This window comes from Myxocyprinus asiaticus, chromosome 44 (assembly GCF_019703515.2).
Source record: "Myxocyprinus asiaticus isolate MX2 ecotype Aquarium Trade chromosome 44, UBuf_Myxa_2, whole genome shotgun sequence".
Classification (NCBI taxonomy): Eukaryota; Metazoa; Chordata; class Actinopteri; order Cypriniformes; family Catostomidae; genus Myxocyprinus; species Myxocyprinus asiaticus.
Window position 1 is genome coordinate 16,960,823 of NC_059387.1, and position 17,975 is coordinate 16,978,797.

Here is a 17,975-nt window from a genome sequence, read left to right on the forward strand (position 1 = left end):
AATACAATGAATAGCTAAATAAACATCAGTACTGTATGTTCAGTATTAGTCAGTTGCTGACCATTTAAAGAATAAATTAAAATTATAGCTAAATAAAAATCAGTAGTCAAGAGATAAACAGCGGCAGCGGTGTTACATCGTATTCTGATATACAAGTTCAGGGGAAACTTGCAACGGTGGAAAACCAGACTTTTAAATATGACATTTTGTAAATGCAACAACTGGAATTGTTCAGTTGAAGGGGGTACCAAACTGCGAATCCTGAACAAACAGTTTGGTGATTATGTTTACACATTAACTTCCACTCAGCTGACAATGTATGAAAGTAGCTACGTGGTTAGCTAGTTAGCTATAAGCTCGTTGTCACGGAGAGCAAAAGATGGTCATTGTTTTTTTACTTTCCATTATTGCGTCTCACCAACTAGGTAACAACATATTGTGAAATCAACACTCAACAGACACAATCCACCACCGCACCGTTGTCTGCTGAGCTGCAAAAAGATGCTCTGATGCTTACCTTTCAATCTGCTATGTTACTGACTGCACTGACAAACTATAGCTGGCTAACAGCAAACAGATGTGATAAATATGAGTGACATGGTTGCCAGGGACAGGGTTAACGTTATATTAGTTATATTGAAAAGGGAAAATGATGGGGTTATTGTTTATTAACTTTCCAGTGTGAATTTCACAAACTAGTTAGCAACTTACCGTGAAGACACCGCTTACCTCCGCACTATCAGAAGAACCATTGTCAGCTCAGCTCTGTAAACAATGGAGTCGGAGGGTGCTCTGCTGGACAAACTATGTTATGACACCAATTCTAAATCACCCCAAGCATTGTTTTCTGCATTTTATGTTCTGAAAAAAAAGTTTTCATATCTGCGCGTATCGGAAAACATATACGCTGATACGATATATCTGTGAAAGGCTAATGTCGACCGGGCACTACTATTTTCTGTGTTTTATAATGTAAACATGTTATGAATTCAAATCAGCCACGTATTTCGTAAAAACAGTTTGTTCTTACCACAGTTGAGTCTCCGTTGAACTCTGAGCAAGTGAGCGTGCACATCTGCGTCAATCAAACCAAACGCTATGGAGAAGGGGTGTGACATAATTTACATCATACCATGATTTCAGTTTCAATGTAATCAATTGTGCAGCTTTCATGGATATCAGACTGAAGTCTCAGCAGTCAAGGTGTGCCGTTTTTTTTCTCCTGCTCATGTAAGCGCATGTAACACAGTGAGCACCGGGATGAGACTTTTCAGCGCGAGAGTAAATTTGTACAGGGTTTACAGATGATTGTACTATATTAAACTGTATGTAATGCTGAATATAATGTATAATAATACTAAGGGTCCTGATATTTGAAAGTCCTCCTGATTATGCCACATGTAATGTCTGATTTCACTAGTAAATTATACTATGGCAAACATTATTTTACTGGATAAAACACACTTTTTGAAAAGAATAGTTTAGAAATGTAATCAGTGAAAATACTATTTTAAAAACTATAATATTAAAATACTTAAAATGTATGTAATCAGTGACAGTGTACAAGGATATTTATCTAACATAATTATGTATTTTTCAGCTGGACAGAATTATTCATTATTCTGTATATACAGTTATTTCATATGTAAGCAAAAGGGACATTATAACCGAAAAAATACTAACATGAATCGATATTGAATCGAATCGAGAGCTTGTGAATCGGAATCGAATAGAATTTGGAAATCTGTATCGATACCCAGCCCTGCTGCATGTGCTTTTATTATGAAACAGAAAGTGCAATGTTTTTTTTGACAGTTACGAGTTTCACATCTTGTGAACCGCTGTCAAACTTTCCTTTACTGTTCCGCGATTGTAAATTTGTATAATAACTTTACAACTGGAATTGCACGAATGCTTAAACCTGCAGTACTTCACAGCTGAATGATTTCAGGTAAAATGTGAACTGCGCTAAAAACTCAAAACCAATGAGTCCTGCCGCATTGCCGGTTCATTCAGAAGCGCACACAGACAATGCTTATCTGTCTTTAATCGTAGCCTTTGGCAGTTAAATAATCATATCTCCATTTTGATGTTATTTTGATTTATTTTATAGCCCTGAAGGATCGTGAAATTAGTCTACTGATGCACTCTATGAAACTTAATGGCCAAATAAAAGTCACATTAAAATCATCGGGATATTCATGATATTTTTGAATTTTACATCATCAGCAAAATCATCACGATTATATCGTGGGTATTCAATGTATCACCCAGCCCTACTAGGACATAGCGTGATTTTAATTTGTGGGCTGAATGTTTACGTAATGACATTCGTACGTCAGATGTTATCGGGGTTTGTACACGCAGTGTTAATGACACACAGTGACAACGAGGAGGACATGCACGCTTACTCTATTTCTGTGGAGTGATAAAATGATGAAACGAAATCTCAAAGGTTTTGCTTTGTGGGATTAATTAGAGCATTAAAATAAAGTGTGAAAGTGAAGAAATTAGGAAAGAAATTTTTACTACTGCATAATATAATAAAAATATATAAATATTTTTTGTTTAAAAAATTGATCAGATATATGAGTTAAAAAAAAAAGTGTAAAAGTAAAATTGACCAAAACTAAAGTTGACCAAAAGGTGTGACATATTTTAATTATTTTGGAATATTTTGTTATTTAAAACATTATTCTTCATGATTATTTTTCATATTTTTAATTCATAAGTTTTTAAAGCCTTAAAAGAAAATCATAGTTTATTCCACTTTTATTATTTAATTTATATATTTGAAGTTAAATATGTAAAAAATGACTTTTTAAGGTGTATGCAGAACACATGCAGAAAAAAGCACACCTTAAAAAATGACAATTTATGACAATCATGAAAGCCCTTAATGAGACAGTCGTCACAGTCCTAAAACAGACAATTAATCGTCATAATCACAATTATTTCTTTGACAATTAATCGTCACTCAAATTACATAATCGTGACAGCACTACCTATATCTCAATCCCTATCAGTTAACTGTGTTAGCCTACATCACATACTGTGTAGTGTGTATATATATCACTAGTATATCAACCGTCGGTCGCCCAGCTATGTAGTTATTATCTCAGCCATTGAAAATCCTTCTATAAGTGTCACTCGGGTGTCATTTAAAATGATGTCTGTAATGTGAAATTATGGAAAACAATAAGTGGTAAGTCAGTCATTGCTGTGCTGCTTTAATATATTGCATCATTGTGGAGAGGATGGTGATGGGTCTGTGGTGCTACACACCACACTAACACTGACGTGAACTTTTGACCCAGACTGTGCAGATGGAGAGATTGTGGGTGTAGGGGAAGGGAATGCAAGTCTTTCCACTCTGTGTCACAGTAGCCTAGTTTCCATCCACTTTTCACACTATTTTGTTATTGACAAAGTGAAAATGCGTAAAAAGAAAAGTGTGGGAAATTCGCTGTCTTCTGCCAGTTTCCATTTAAATGGCCTTTTATCGATAAAAATGGTGTGCGTGATGACGTCATGCCTAAAAAAAACACTTTGTCGCATAAGTTTTGTTTTATCGGAAAATAAATCTGCACTTAAGACGTTTCCATACAGAAATGAGTGTTTATCGCTAATTGTGCACCTTTTGCCTCCCAGATGTCCCTAAATTAGCCAGCTTACTGTCATTTTAATTTCACAAATAAATGCAATCAGAAGAGGAGGAATTGCAATCAAAAGGGAACAGTTGCCCATCTGATAGGACTGTAATATTGGTCCTGATGTTGTTCCTATGGCAGGTTACCACCGGTTCCGACCCGAAAGTGAATCGTCATGGCCATGTTCAAGCTAGAAACCTGTACCAAGTAGTGGGGAATCTTTCAGTCTTCGTATAAGGACCATCCATCGATGTGTAAATGCTGTTAATGCAGCTACTAAAGAAACATTGATGCAGTGTAATATCAGGGATTACATACGATACATTCCTGATATTCAATAGGCTGTTTTGAACAATCATCTAATCTAAAGCATTGCCATCACAACTGCATTATGTCCTGCATTTGTCCAGCAACTTTTAACGACCAACCGAACTTTGATTGTCACGTAAAATACATTTTAGCGTCATAATGCAATTTACATTTTCTGAAGAAGCTCAGCAAATGAGATCTGAGGTAAAGAGGGTTAGATTTAAAATATTTAAAAGTTTTAAAATGTTCAAAAGCTCATTTTCTGAAAGTGAACTCAGCATTGGACAAATAGTTCTGATAGTTTTTAGTCTTGAAAAAAGTGCAGAACATTCTGAGAATGTCATTCAGACGACTTTTTTCATCTACAGAACAGGATAAGGCTAATTTAAGTTTGTGTAAAGAAAAGGCAAGTATATATTTTTTTAAAAATGATAATTTGGTAATTAATTATTTTATTTAATGCTTTATTCATTTGGTAGGCTAATTTATTTGATTTAATACAGGGAATTTTGCCGGCATTTTTTCAAAAGTAAACTAAACAATAATTTTATAGAATTGGGCTATATGGTAGTGTTCCAAAAAAGCACACTGATGCTTTTCTCCTAGTATTGTGTTTTTATTTTTAATTTAAAACATCTTTGTGCAAAGAAATGTGTTTTTTTGTATTATGGCCTAATTCCATGACTGCCATCTATTATTTTGAATGGTGTGGAAAAGCAACATAATGAATAAAAGGATGGCTACCACGATTAAATTAATCGCAAACAGTGGCCATTCATTTGTTCTCTGTGCACTTGTCGATGTGCATGATACAAGATATTTGTGTTGGCACTCCTGGAAGTTTGATGTTTGCAGCATCGGATCTATATGCCGTTAAGATCAATCCATAATCACGTACAATAAATTGTCTTTCATGGTGTATACCGTCGTCATGATTAACAGGCTAACGATTGTGGCACTACATTTTTGCGTTAATGCCAATTTTCTCGACTAAAAGTGTTTCCAAACCAGTTTTTCGTGACAGTTGAAGTATCGACATAGAGTTTATGCACTAGAGTTAAACTGAAAAATATTATGTAGACGCTTATGAAATTTTAGCGATAATTTTAGTTTCCATCAGCTTTATTTTGATCCTTGGATGGAAATGTAGTTAGTATGTTCATTAGGAGAAGTACCACTGTGTGTGGTCTACTGTGTGTCCAGACTGTGTGATCTCCAATATGAACAAGCAAGGAACAGCAAGCTTATCTCTAATTGTGACTGTTTGATTTCAGTTTTGATATGTGAATATCAGATATTGTGATCTCTAAAGCTTGTGACTTTCTGGTATTTGAAAGACATTTCCACAAAAACTAAAGGGCTCTTTTTTGAGTCAGTGAAACTGACAGTTGAATCAGCCATCTGACTGATTTATCGTGGTTGAGGGACTCCATAACTACAGTGACCAATCAGGTCAAGATCTGCTGTGGGCAAGAATGAGCATGTGACACAAGAAACTGAGGGAAATTCCTCTGGCCTGAGAAAAAGACTCCTCTTTAACTTCCCCCCTGACCAATGTCCAAGATACAATCAGAATTCATCTGATTGTATCTACTGAAAGTCATGAATGTTAACATGGTATGTACATTTTCTGTATGTTTTGTCATTTTAATGTAGGACCATGGGCAGTCAATTGCTAAAGTCAAAAAAGCTTGTGTAACCAGTGAAATTGTGATTTTTAGAAACACCTGCCCAGAGTGCTCTTATTTAATGTACCCATCAAAAATAGGGTGCATAGTCTTTTGTTTTCCCTTTGTCTTGTTGTCACTGGGTGAATGGTGTTGTAGCCGGGCAGCTGCTTTGGAACTACATGCAATGTCTGGTCAGCACATGACATCATGTGACAGGGTTACGTAGTGCCCTCCCCTCAGGTATTTGTTCACAAGCTCCCAGGAGAGTTTCTGCGAACCCCATTAAAGCCATTTGCTCACAATGGGAGAATTATATCTATTTCTGTATGCAAAAGCAGTTTCTACTTTGTTGAATGATACTTGCTGCAGCAAGTCTTTTTTTTCCGTCTTCTCTGAGGCTAATTCTGGGATCGGGGAGATGATTTAAACCCATTTTTTTCTCTAATTACTTGCTGAACATAATTAAAAAGGCGTACTTCATGTTACTATCTAATAAGCTTGAAACGATTCCCTTGTGAAACAAGAGGCCCTGAAGACGTGTGGAACACTATTAAATCTTTACCAACCTGATGATGATTGTCATTTTTTCCCTTCTTGGGTTTTTTTTTTTTTCCTTACATTTTTTTTCCTCTCCTAATGATGTTAAGTTCATTTTCTGTCTCTTAATAGTCTTCAGAAAAGTTGTGCTGATTGCTTTATACCATTTACACTCGGGGGGGATAACGTTAACCTTGGCCATTTGGCTCTATGAGTTTGTGTGCAGAAAAGCAAGCCCCCATAGATATCCTAACCTGCAAAACTTTCATCAGATGTTTACAGAATTTGAATGCTGTCATTCATGAGGTTCTCAAAATATTCCCTGTTCTTTTGTGTGGTCTTTACTAAGTACGATTCACTTTTGGGTCCTTTTAGGGGGATCTGAGACCACTTGGGTTGTTCACATATACACATTATACCGCTCTGAGAGCGCTTGGAGTGCTCAAACGAACTAGGTGTGAAAACGCCCTTAATCTCTTGTGGACTGTACTGCAGTTTAAAGTGTTTTTGGATCATTCCGCAGACAAAACATTGATAAAATATCTGTCCAAGAACATTCAGTATATAAAGAACTCCAGACAACATGAGTTGTGGAAAATCAGATGTGATCAAGGAGCTTTACAGCTTTATACCATTCGTGCCATTGAAGAGATGGTAAGTCTATCCATCACAGCCTTGTTGTTCCCATTCAAAATCAAAAATGGCACTAGCGTGAATAAGGTCTAAAGTTTGCTAGCAAGCTGGTTTAGAATATTTGAATGTCTATGCTTCAAAATCTAGCTGTCATACATTTCTAAAAGTTCAACAAAAGTATTTCCAGACAAAACTTACTAACTTGTTAAAATGTGCTAGCTACCAAAGTATTAGCGCTAGTAATTTGCAAGCTAGCTAATTTAAAATATAATTTAGAATATTTGAATGTCTATGCTACAAAATCTGTAATGTATTTTAAAAGTAAAAAAAATACACTGTTTGCAGACAAAACTTACCCTTACACCTGAAAAATATCTCTGTGCTTGCAGTGAGTTGACAGTGCACAGAACTGTTGCTATGACAACTGTTTGAAGAAAAATATGAACAGCAGTTGACATGGAACAAAATGTGAAATGCTTGAAAAAGTAAATAAAGTGATAACATTTTCTTGAATGAATTCCATAGGAAATGCATAGGGGTCATTTTGACAAACTTTACGAAGACTTGGGGTAGTGGCACAAAATTGTTATTTTGTTTCTGAACATGTGACCAAAAAAAAAAAAAAATGTACTTCAGATTTTCCCCCTAAAACAAGTTTTTTACTTGTTTTGAACTGAAGTATCCATGAACTCTTTTCTTAAGACAACACTTGCTTTTATTTTCATGGTCATCTAATGGTACATCTCCTTGTTTCCTCCCATTGTCCTTGAGGTTGTTTGAAGTGAACTGAGCATACTAGGGCTGCACGATATATCGAATTTATCGAAATATCGCAAATGTACATATCGCAATATGCATATCGCAAAGGCTTGCGATTAGTGGAATAATATTAATATAGTAACATTCAAGGGGACACAGACAGCAGAAAATAGACTGGGCGCACGACTGTGTGTGTGCAGTGTGGAAATGCGCTGATCCCGTGAGTGCTTCAGGGCTCGAGATTTTCTCCATTCATTTTCTCCATTGTCATATCAACATTAACAGACTGGGTGATTACATGAGAGAAGATAAGTTGTGCTGTATCTTACAACATACCCTCTGATGTTCATTGTTTGTTTTTTCGTGCTAGACGTTGGAGAGCGAAAGCATTGTGCCATGTTCCGTTTTAATTTTTACTGCAATCTGTCACACACAGCATTAAAGAGCATGAATAAAGAAATTATTGTTAATATTTAGTGATAAAAGTGACAAATTGAAAGCTGAGCTAAAATCGTGTTTCTCATAAATGTACTTCTCACTCAAATGATGGAGCATGTCACATTTGTGGATATGTTGCTGTAACTGGTGCTCTTCAGTGATTCCAATCTGCATTAAGTGTGTGTAGATAATAATGAGACCAAATGCCGGTTTATGAAGTCAAATTTGGCTTGTTTATTGGCTGCTGCGGATCTGTGTGGGTTTCTATTAATGGGTTGTCCCGTGAACAATCAGCACTGACAACAAGCAAAACCAAAGTAGAAAGTGAATGGCTACGGCAAGTGCTTTTGGACATCTGTTGTCAGCATAATCTTTTTAAATAAAAGTCCCACATTGAATGAACAAATTTTTATATTAATATGAACATGAATTACATTGTTAAAATAAAGTAAATAAATTACAATATAAATAAATATATATTAAATATATTACTACACTTTTAGGATATCAAATAATATGGTGAAATTAGATTTATATTCATATGGTCAGAAAAATACAAATAATTGAAGATTAATTTTAATATCTGCTACATAACTAACGGTAAAACTGTGCATATTATGCAATTTGGAACAAAACAACTATATTTGTAATCTCTGGGATAGATGGTCCTTTTTTTATTCCAGTAAACTTCAGTTTATTTGGGCGGTGGGGGTTCCTATGTTCTGCATGCCTCTATGACCTCGTCATAGTAATATCATATTGTATATTGCATTTTTCTTTAATATCGTGCAGCCCTAGAGCATACTGTCCCTTATGTCTCCACTTGACATTCAGCTTTCATGAACTTTCTTTAATGTACTCTATAAACTCAAGTGTATTGTAGAATCAATAAAATTTCCCCCCATTCTCATTACCAAGATGGCCAAGATGGAGATGACCAGTTGAACCCTATTTCCAGCTCTGCTTCATTTCACCACATTGCAGAGGCTTTTGCTCTCTCATGGTACTTCTTTTAACCCTTGTGCTGTGTTGAAATTTTTTACCTAATTTGGTGTTCTCAGTCAAAAATGACCGGCCTATTAAAAATTGCTTAAAAATCTCTCTGTATGCTATATTATCACCAAATATTGGATTAGATCTTTTTGTCAACTTGTTTTCTTTCAGTTAGCACAGGTTTTGTATTTCTTTTTGGAGCTTATTTATCGTAGGTCTCATTGACCTGAGCTTATGCACCAATATTGAGTGGGAAAAAAAGCATTATTTGTGAATAATTTTGGCAATATTAAATAAAATATGAAATCATTTTGTACTATTTAGCACACTAGTGTGCTTTAATTTTTAACCAGGAAGTTTGTTTTGAAATGCTTTCATTTTGTACAAAATGGCACAAAGTCACACTTGGGGTGTTCCCGGTCAAAAATGACCGGCCTATTAAAATTGCTTATAAATCTCTCATTATGCTATATTATCACCATTTCTTTTTGGAACGTATTGATCGTAGACCTCACTGACCTGAGCATATGCACCTCAGTTTTTGAGTGAAAAAGCATTATTTGTGAATAATTTTGGCAATGTTAAATAAAATATGATAAACATTCTGTACTATTTATCACACTAGTGTGCTTTAATGTTTAACCAGGAAGTTTGTTTTGAAATGCTTTATTTTGTACAAAATGGCACAAAGTTACACTTCTGGTGTTCCCGGTCAAAAATGACCACCCATTGAAAATGAATGGGGCAGATCAAAAATAAGAGAAAAATTTAGTGTTCAGGAGTATGTTCATCATGTTCATGTTCACATATGTGCGTGTGTGCTTGCAAACATAAACGTCTCAGACCTGTGCACGCGCTCATGCGCACTACCACACGCACACGCACACACAAACACACACATGCTCACGTACACGCACAAACTCTTTTGAGTATTACATGCTTTCTTTTTCACAGAGATGAACTTCATCCTACCCTGAGCTGCATCCAACATCCATTCATCCATCCAACATTACCACACACACACACATGCATGCACACACACCAGAACTGTCTTTGCCCCACAGTGACCCCTCTCCAATAGAATCTGTCTTTGATGATGTTTTTTTCAATAAGCATTGTGCACATGCAAAAAGCTATTGTCAGTCATGTGTATGAGGACACAAAAGCACCAGGTGTTCGTTGATTTGGTTTGTTGTTGATTAGAAAATATAACAGAAATATGAACAGTGTTGGTATTTGTGTTCCATGAAATGTTCTTTATATGTAAGTAGGCGTAGGCCAGTTTTCTTTGTCACAATGGTCAGATTTGACGGGAACATTACAAGTGTTACTTTGTGCCCCTTTTCAGAAATAAATCATTTCAAAATAAAAGACCAGTGAGTCCTGTTTTGTGATCTTCCCCATTTTTTTTTTCAATGGCCGATCATCTTTGACCAGGAACACCACAATTCTATTGATTCTATTGGAGAGGGGTCACTGTTGGGCAAAGACAGTTCTGGTGTGTGTGTATGTGGTATGTTGGACGGATGAAGGGATGGTGGATGCAGTTCAGGGTAGGATAAAGTTAATCTCATGTGCATGTGCGTGAGTGTGTGTGTTCGTGCGCGTACATGTGCATGTGTGTGTTTGTGTGTGTGTACATGCGCGTGCACAGGTCCGAGGCCTTTATGTTTGTAAGCACACATGCACATATTTGAACAGGAACATGTAAGAAAGCAAGAAATACTCAATTTTCAAAAGAGTTTGTGCATGTGTGTGTTTGTGTGTGTGCGTGAGCATGTACAGAATGTTTTCATATTTTATTTAATATTTCCTAAATTATCCACAAATAATGCTTTTTTTACTCCAAAACGGAGGTGCAGAAGCTCAGGTCAATGAGGCCTGCAATCAATAAGTTCCAAAAAGGAATACAAAACCTGTGCTAGTTGAAAGAAAACAAGTTAATTCAATATTTGGTGATAATATGGCATAATGAGAGATTTATAAGCAATTTTTAATAGGCCGGTCATTTTTGACCGGGAACACCACAATTGTGACCCCCCCCCCCCCCCCCAATTGTGATACCCTGTGTGAGCTACATCAGTAAGTTTTAGTCCAATATGATAACATTAACTAGAATTTTCAGGCAAAAGAAAATCCTCTTCGGGGTCAAAATGACCAGAACATAGCATGAGGGTTAAGCTAAGAGCTTGAAAAAGATGACTACTCTGTATGGTCTATGGCAGAACTATCTACCTTCATCAATTCAAGTCTATCTTTAAAATGTCTTTCAAAGAATGTTAATTTGTGAGGTGCACTTATGGAGGACCAATAATATTGGCCCTTTGTGAGGAATTTCTTATTTTGGAGGTGAACTACTGACTATTTGAATTGCTCTTCATTTCCTTTTCTCTCTCTCAATGTGAAAATTTCTGAAAACTTGAACATTTGGGTTCCCAAGAACAATGCTGAAAAAGACTAGTCTTCCAGTCTTGGTGGTGGACCAGCATAGCCATGTTGTTAATAGCACACAGTCTTATCTTTTTGATTAAGCTGGTTGACCATGGAAAGAGAGAATTGCTGGTTAATGTAGTTAAGAACCCAGTTAGAGATGCCAGCATCCCATGCTAGAGACCAACATCAAAAGCAACATGCTGTTCACCAGCAATGTTGGTCTTTTCAACAGGGAACATCAACCTTGATAGGTGACCTCTATGGCACCGGGTCTACTTGGGGACATCAGAGCATAGCTGCTGTAAGATTGGTCCTCTTAGGGTTGGAGCCGGCAAGGTGTTGTTATTAAGAATAGCCACACTTTGCCTGTCAGGTCTGGGAATACTCAGCTGTCTCTTTTTCTCTATGGTTTGCTGATAGCTCACTGATAGAGGACAGCTCAAGTGCTCATAGCCAAAAACTCTTACACTGAGGTCAGTTGAAGGTTTGCCCTTAAAACTAGGAAGGTTATTTCCTCAAAAATCTCTCGAAACTAGTTGTTCTCCATAAATTGTTTCTATTGCACAAATCAGGAATGATAAAGGTGTATATTTTTGGCTTACAGAATTGATCTGGCTACTCTGCAAATGTATCCATGTGCGTAGTGGTCGACCGTTTTCTTTTTTTTAGCTCAGTTCAGTAACTTTATCATCCACAGTGTGGAAATTTGTCTTCGGCTTCACCATAGACAGTAAACACTACACATCAACATAAAACCGCATACAAAAAAATTAAAATATGAAGCACTTTGTTTTATTATTATTTCAATGGCAGACACGATATCACAATAGCAGATGAAACAAATGACAGCAAATGAGATGTACAGAGAATTGAAATTAAATTACAACTTTTTTTATATATATATTTACACACACAAACGCTAAAACCTGAGAATGGAAAATGTGCATTATCCATTGACAAAAGTTGTCGGTTGATTTTGGAACTTTAATATGAATGAAATAGCACTATCTGCCGATGCAGATAATCTCAAAATGATCGATTAATTGGCTAGGCTGTTAAATTGGTCTATTCTTTATGCGTGTCTTGTAAATAACTGTTCTCAAATGCACAGTTTTGAATAATAGACCTTTTTCACAGACTGTGATGACATGCTTCCACCTTATTTAGCAGCGTAAATCTAGCAAACATTTTTATATGTTCATTTTTTTAATTATTGAGTGTAAGTTTAGAACATTATGCTTTGTGTTACCACAGCTGCGAGGGGGTTTATATTACCGCTGCTGAGAGAGTGACAGTTAATTTGGCATCTTCTCCGATCTGACTGTCTTAATTCACCTCTCTCTTATTTTTTTTTTCTTCCAGAAAGACATTCAAATGTAATAGTGGATTTTTTTCTTTTGCTCTTGGAGCAAATGGGTAAGTGAAAATAATATTTACTGTGGTCTCCCATTCACTCCCATTCATCGCTGTCAAAGTTTACACTGCAATCGTTTACTTCCACTTTCCAAAACCCGGAGTGTGAAAATGGTCTAAAGGACTGACTTGTCCGACTGAAAGGGAAATTCCGTGAAGCATCATTCTGATTGGAGCTGCTGCTCTGCTCTGTACACAAAACTGTTTATATAAAATATACTGTCTCAGTTACCAAGATAAAGCAACACTAATGGCACAAACTTGCACCAAATGTAAAAAAGCATCATTATTCAGGATTTGATATTTTGCATTGCTCGGATTGTTAAACTCTAAATGACTGGGCACAGCTCTAGTTCAAAAGCTGACTAGATGTTCTACTCTCTTTCACAGACTGAAAGAAGTGAAGAATGCCCAAAGATTTCCACTGGTCCCATTGCTGCAGAAATGCCCTGAGGTCGAGTCTGGACTGAAGCCAAGGTGAGCTCAGCAACCTATGATGAACATGGAGTGTCTCTCCATCTCTCCCCTATCAATTTGTTGGGTTAATTCAGTCAAACAAGGTCTAATGTGTGTGTTTTGTGAAACTTCACTGTGGGGAAATGAAGAAAACACTTCTATTATATACTGCAACAAAAAAAAAAATGAAAGTGTGAGTTGATGTGGTTTGAGTGGGAGGTCTGATGTCATTTCCTCCCTGTTCTTGGTTTGAACAGCAAAAAAGGATCCTTGTATTTTTCTCTTGTTTGCATCCAGATCTCTTCAAATTGTTCCCTCTTTCCTTCATGCATTTAACTTGAACTCTGTTCTAGGTCTGGGCAATTACATTGAATATTGTCAATATAATTGTGATTGCTTTGCTGGAGATATAAAATTAAGCAAAATGTTGAATATTGCACTGATTTTAATGTGCTTTTAATTTGGCCAGTAAGTTTTCCTAAAGGAGTGTCATTAGACTAGTTTTACGATTTCGCGATTTCCCCACTTGTCTGAGAGCATTTAGCAGAGAGGTTTTATAGCATATCTGATTAAAACTTCATTTGCAAACATGGCTGAAGAGATGGTAAGTTTGATTCATTTCCGTTAGTCGATTCAAAACTCATTCAGCAATTTGTTGTCATCAATAAAAAATATTCATGGATGAAATGATACATAAATGAACACGTTTAAATACAATTCTTCCTTGTGTTCATATAGTAAAAAACATGCCTTGTTTATGTTAATTCGATTTTTACTGTTTTAGTTCTTACATTAAACATTTTGTATCTAATTTGAATATCTGATTTAAAAACACCCTTTTAAGTCATTTCAGAGAAAATATATAATATTCAAATATGTAGACTGAGTATCGTCATATCGAGAGAGAATTGTTTCAGCTGTATCTCCCAGCCCTATCCTGTAGTTGTGATTTCTTTGTTTCATACTATTAGCAAACTTTACACTCTGTTTGATTTCACAACTCCTGGAAGTGCCACTAATAGAGAAAGCAGCAAGTGAGCATGTGTTTGGCTGCATGTTGATGGCACAGTAGCCACCTGCTCTGCCTGTAGCATTGCTCTCTGCTGTCATGTGACTGAAGAGCAGCCTATTGTCTCAGAGCAGACCATCAGAGAGGAGGAATTTTCGAGTGCAGATCATGCGCTGTGTGTGTAGCAGGTGGGAGGGGGAGTTGGGGGGTGGGGCAACTGTAGCTTCTCAGATGGGATTTGCATTAGTAGTTTGTCAGCTGTCATTAGGAGCAGATAACAGTGAGGATAAGCCTCTGTTTGCACACGGCTCTATTTCCTCCCCTTCTCCATGAACTGACTATAATGTACACCTTAGAAACACACATGGCCTATTCACACTTAGTCTCTTTGTGAATCTCGATCGATCAGATTGCTTTCTGATTGGGTATGCACATTCCATTTACACTTGGCCACATACTGTAAATGTGTTGCAGCAAAAAGGATATTAATCCAATTTACTATTCACCCTTGAAATGCAAATAAAACAAAGTTCATTTCCGTGATGTTTCTAAAGCCGGACAGCAAAATTTTAGCTGTAATTAATGTGGCTTATAAAATCTAAAAACAGGAGGCAGCTGAAACTGCTTTCACGATGGCAGTACAAAAGGAAAAGCTGATATATTCTGGCTTTTTCTTTTTTTTTTTTTTTTTTTTCGTCTTTGGGTTCCCAATTTTTTTGGATGCTGGCAGAGTTCGGTTTGGCACAAGTAAAGAGACCTGAACAACCAGATAAGGGCTCCAGATTGAAAAAAAAATTACTTGGGAGCCATTGGCTCCTAAACTGAAACATTAAGGAGCCAAATGGCTGTTTTTAGTTGCCAGATCACAGAATTGCTCAATTTAGATTGCTGTTCAGAAACAAGATAGAAAGCTGAAGAAAAGGAAAACAGCTGATAACCCATTAATAGGAGGTTTAATAAACAGTATACATAGTTGAGAAGACAATTTTGCATTCCCTTTTGTCTCATAAATGTTCACACCCCTTTCATAAATTATACAAATATAAGAGATAAAATATTTTTTTATTTAGTACTGCTCTTCAGAATCTACATTACATATATTTACATAAAGTATAGTATGCATATAGTAGTGTGTTGTCTTCTTGAGCATCAATTAATTTTCACCTTGTGTAATAGTTGTGTGCAAGTTGTGTGAATTGTTCTAAGTGTCAAAAGCTTGATCTCATATATACATACACTACCGGTCAAATGTTTTGAAACACGACAAATGTTTCTCATGATCTTAAAAATTATGCTTAAATGTTTGAAATTAGTTTTGTTGACAAAAATATAATTGTGCCACCATACTAATTTATTTCATTATAAAACTAAAATGTAATAATAAAAAGACAGTTTTTAAAATTGATGACTTGGACCAAATAATAAAGAAAAGCAGCCATTAAGTGCCCAACATAGATGGGAACTCCTTCAATACTGTTTAAAAAGCATCCCAGGGTGATACCTCAAGAAGTTGGTTGAGAAAATGTCAAGAGTACATTTCTGCAAATTCTAGGCAAAGGGTGAATACTTGCTAAAATATAACACAGTTTTTATTTATTTTGGATTTTGTTTAGTCACAACATAATTCCCATAGTTCCATTTATGTTATTCCATAGTTTTGATGACTTTACTATTATTCTAACATGTGAAAAAAAAAAAAGAAAAGAAAAAAATATATAATAAAGAAAGAGTATGTATGTATGTGTATATATATATATATATATATATATATATATATATATATATATATATATATATATATATATACACACACACTGGCGGCCAAAAGTTTGGAATAATGTACAGATTTTACTGTTTCAGAAGGAAATTGGTACATTAATTCACCAAAGTGGCATTCAACTGATCTCAAAGTATAGTCAGGACATTACTGATGTAAAAAACAGCACCATCACTATTTGAAAAAAGTAATTTTTGATCAAATCTAGACAGGCCCCATTTCCAGCAGTCATCACTCCAACACCTTATCCTTGAGTAATCATGCTAAATTGATAATTTGGTACTAGAAAATCACTTGCCATTATATCAAACACAGTTGAAAGCTATTTGGTTTGTTAAATGAAGCTTAACATTGTCTGTGTTTGTTTTTGAGTTGCCACATTATGCAATAGATTGGCATGTCTTAAGGTCAATATTAACTCATCAGTCAATCATTGTTTTGAGGAATGAAGGCTATAAAATTCTTGAAATTGCCAAAAAACAGAAGATTTCATACAAAGGTGTACACTACAATCTTCAAAGACAAAGGACAACTGGCTCTAATAATGACAGCCACTTTTGAAACAGAAAAACAAAAGAAAAGGTTAGAGCGGGCAAAGAATCACAGACATTGGACAACAGATTTTTGTCGCAATCAATTATATTTGGTAGCATTTGCAACCATTTTAGTCACAGTCTAGAGCCCTGCAGATGTATTTACACTTGGCCTAGTGTAATCATCGGATTGTGCATAAGCGTCTTGAGAAAACATTTAAACTTGGTCTTCTCATATGGCTCTCCGATCCGTCCAAAAAAAACATTGCATAGCTAGGTTTAAATAACCTCTGAGTTAGCCAACATGCCTTGTTTTGATGCAAGTGAATTGTATGTTCTTTTTGCTTTGAGAGAGAATTTCACTTCATCCATGTGTCAAGCTCTGTTTATGCTGAGGTTTGCTGATGCATGCAGTGTCTGTCAACTCCTCAGCACAGTCCATAAACATTACTAGCACTGTTCATTTATTAATACATGTCCAGTGGTGCACCTAGGGGTGGGCGTTATACCTGTAGGCATGATAAACTGGTAGATTTTTTTTTTTTTTGTAATTACAATTTTTTATTGATTCAAAGAAAATAACACAACAGAGAAAAACACAACATATACACACCGAATCAACATTTAACTTGTAACCCTCATTAATATCCCTCCCCAAACACCAACCCCACCCTACCCCAAAGAACACCCCTGTGGTCACATAAAATAACACACACACACACACACACACACACACACACACACATACAATAAAAAAAATAAAATAAATTATAACAAACATGCATAATTAAACTAAACGTCTCTCTCCTCATCCCTTCCACTAGAGTCCCCCAAAACCGCCAAATACCTACCACACTTCATGAAAAACAAGTCCTCCGGCCCCAGCCTTCCATTTATCATCTTCTCAAAAGCCACCACCCTCCCCATCTCCGCACACCACTCCGGAAATGGTGGCGCTCCGTCTGACTTCCAACCCCTTAAAATAATTTGTCTGCCAATCATCACACCAGTCAGAACCCAATTTTTTTATATATTTGTCTCCCGAATTTATAACCTCCCCATTGCCCAAAATACAAAGTCCCCAGAATGTCACAAATAATTCTGAACCTTTAACCAAAAATCTTGGATCTTAACACATACCCAAAAAACATGGGTTGTGTCTCCAACTTCTGATTGGCATCGCCAGCAGGTGGGTGTGTCTTTAAGACCAAGCCTATATAATCTAGAGGGGGTCCAATAAAATCTTTGTAAAATCTTAAATTGCATAAGGCGAACCCTTGCACCTCTAGATGCAGACTTGACATTTTTCAGAATCTTAGTCCACACTTCATCCTCCAATACCAAGTTCAAATCTTTCTTCCATAA

At 36.1% G+C, this 17,975-nt stretch overlaps 1 protein-coding gene across 4 annotated transcripts in view; it reads left to right on the forward strand.

The window, feature by feature from the left end:
• Nucleotides 1-17,975, forward strand: part of ncoa2 (nuclear receptor coactivator 2) — a 139,129-nt gene that overhangs the window by 27,053 nt on the left and 94,101 nt on the right. For all 4 annotated transcript variants that reach the window (XM_051686928.1, XM_051686929.1, XM_051686927.1 and 1 more), the window contains exon 2: nucleotides 13,226-13,312. The gene's annotated coding sequence lies outside the window, so the exon portion shown is untranslated. The remainder of the gene's footprint in view (nucleotides 1-13,225; nucleotides 13,313-17,975) is intronic.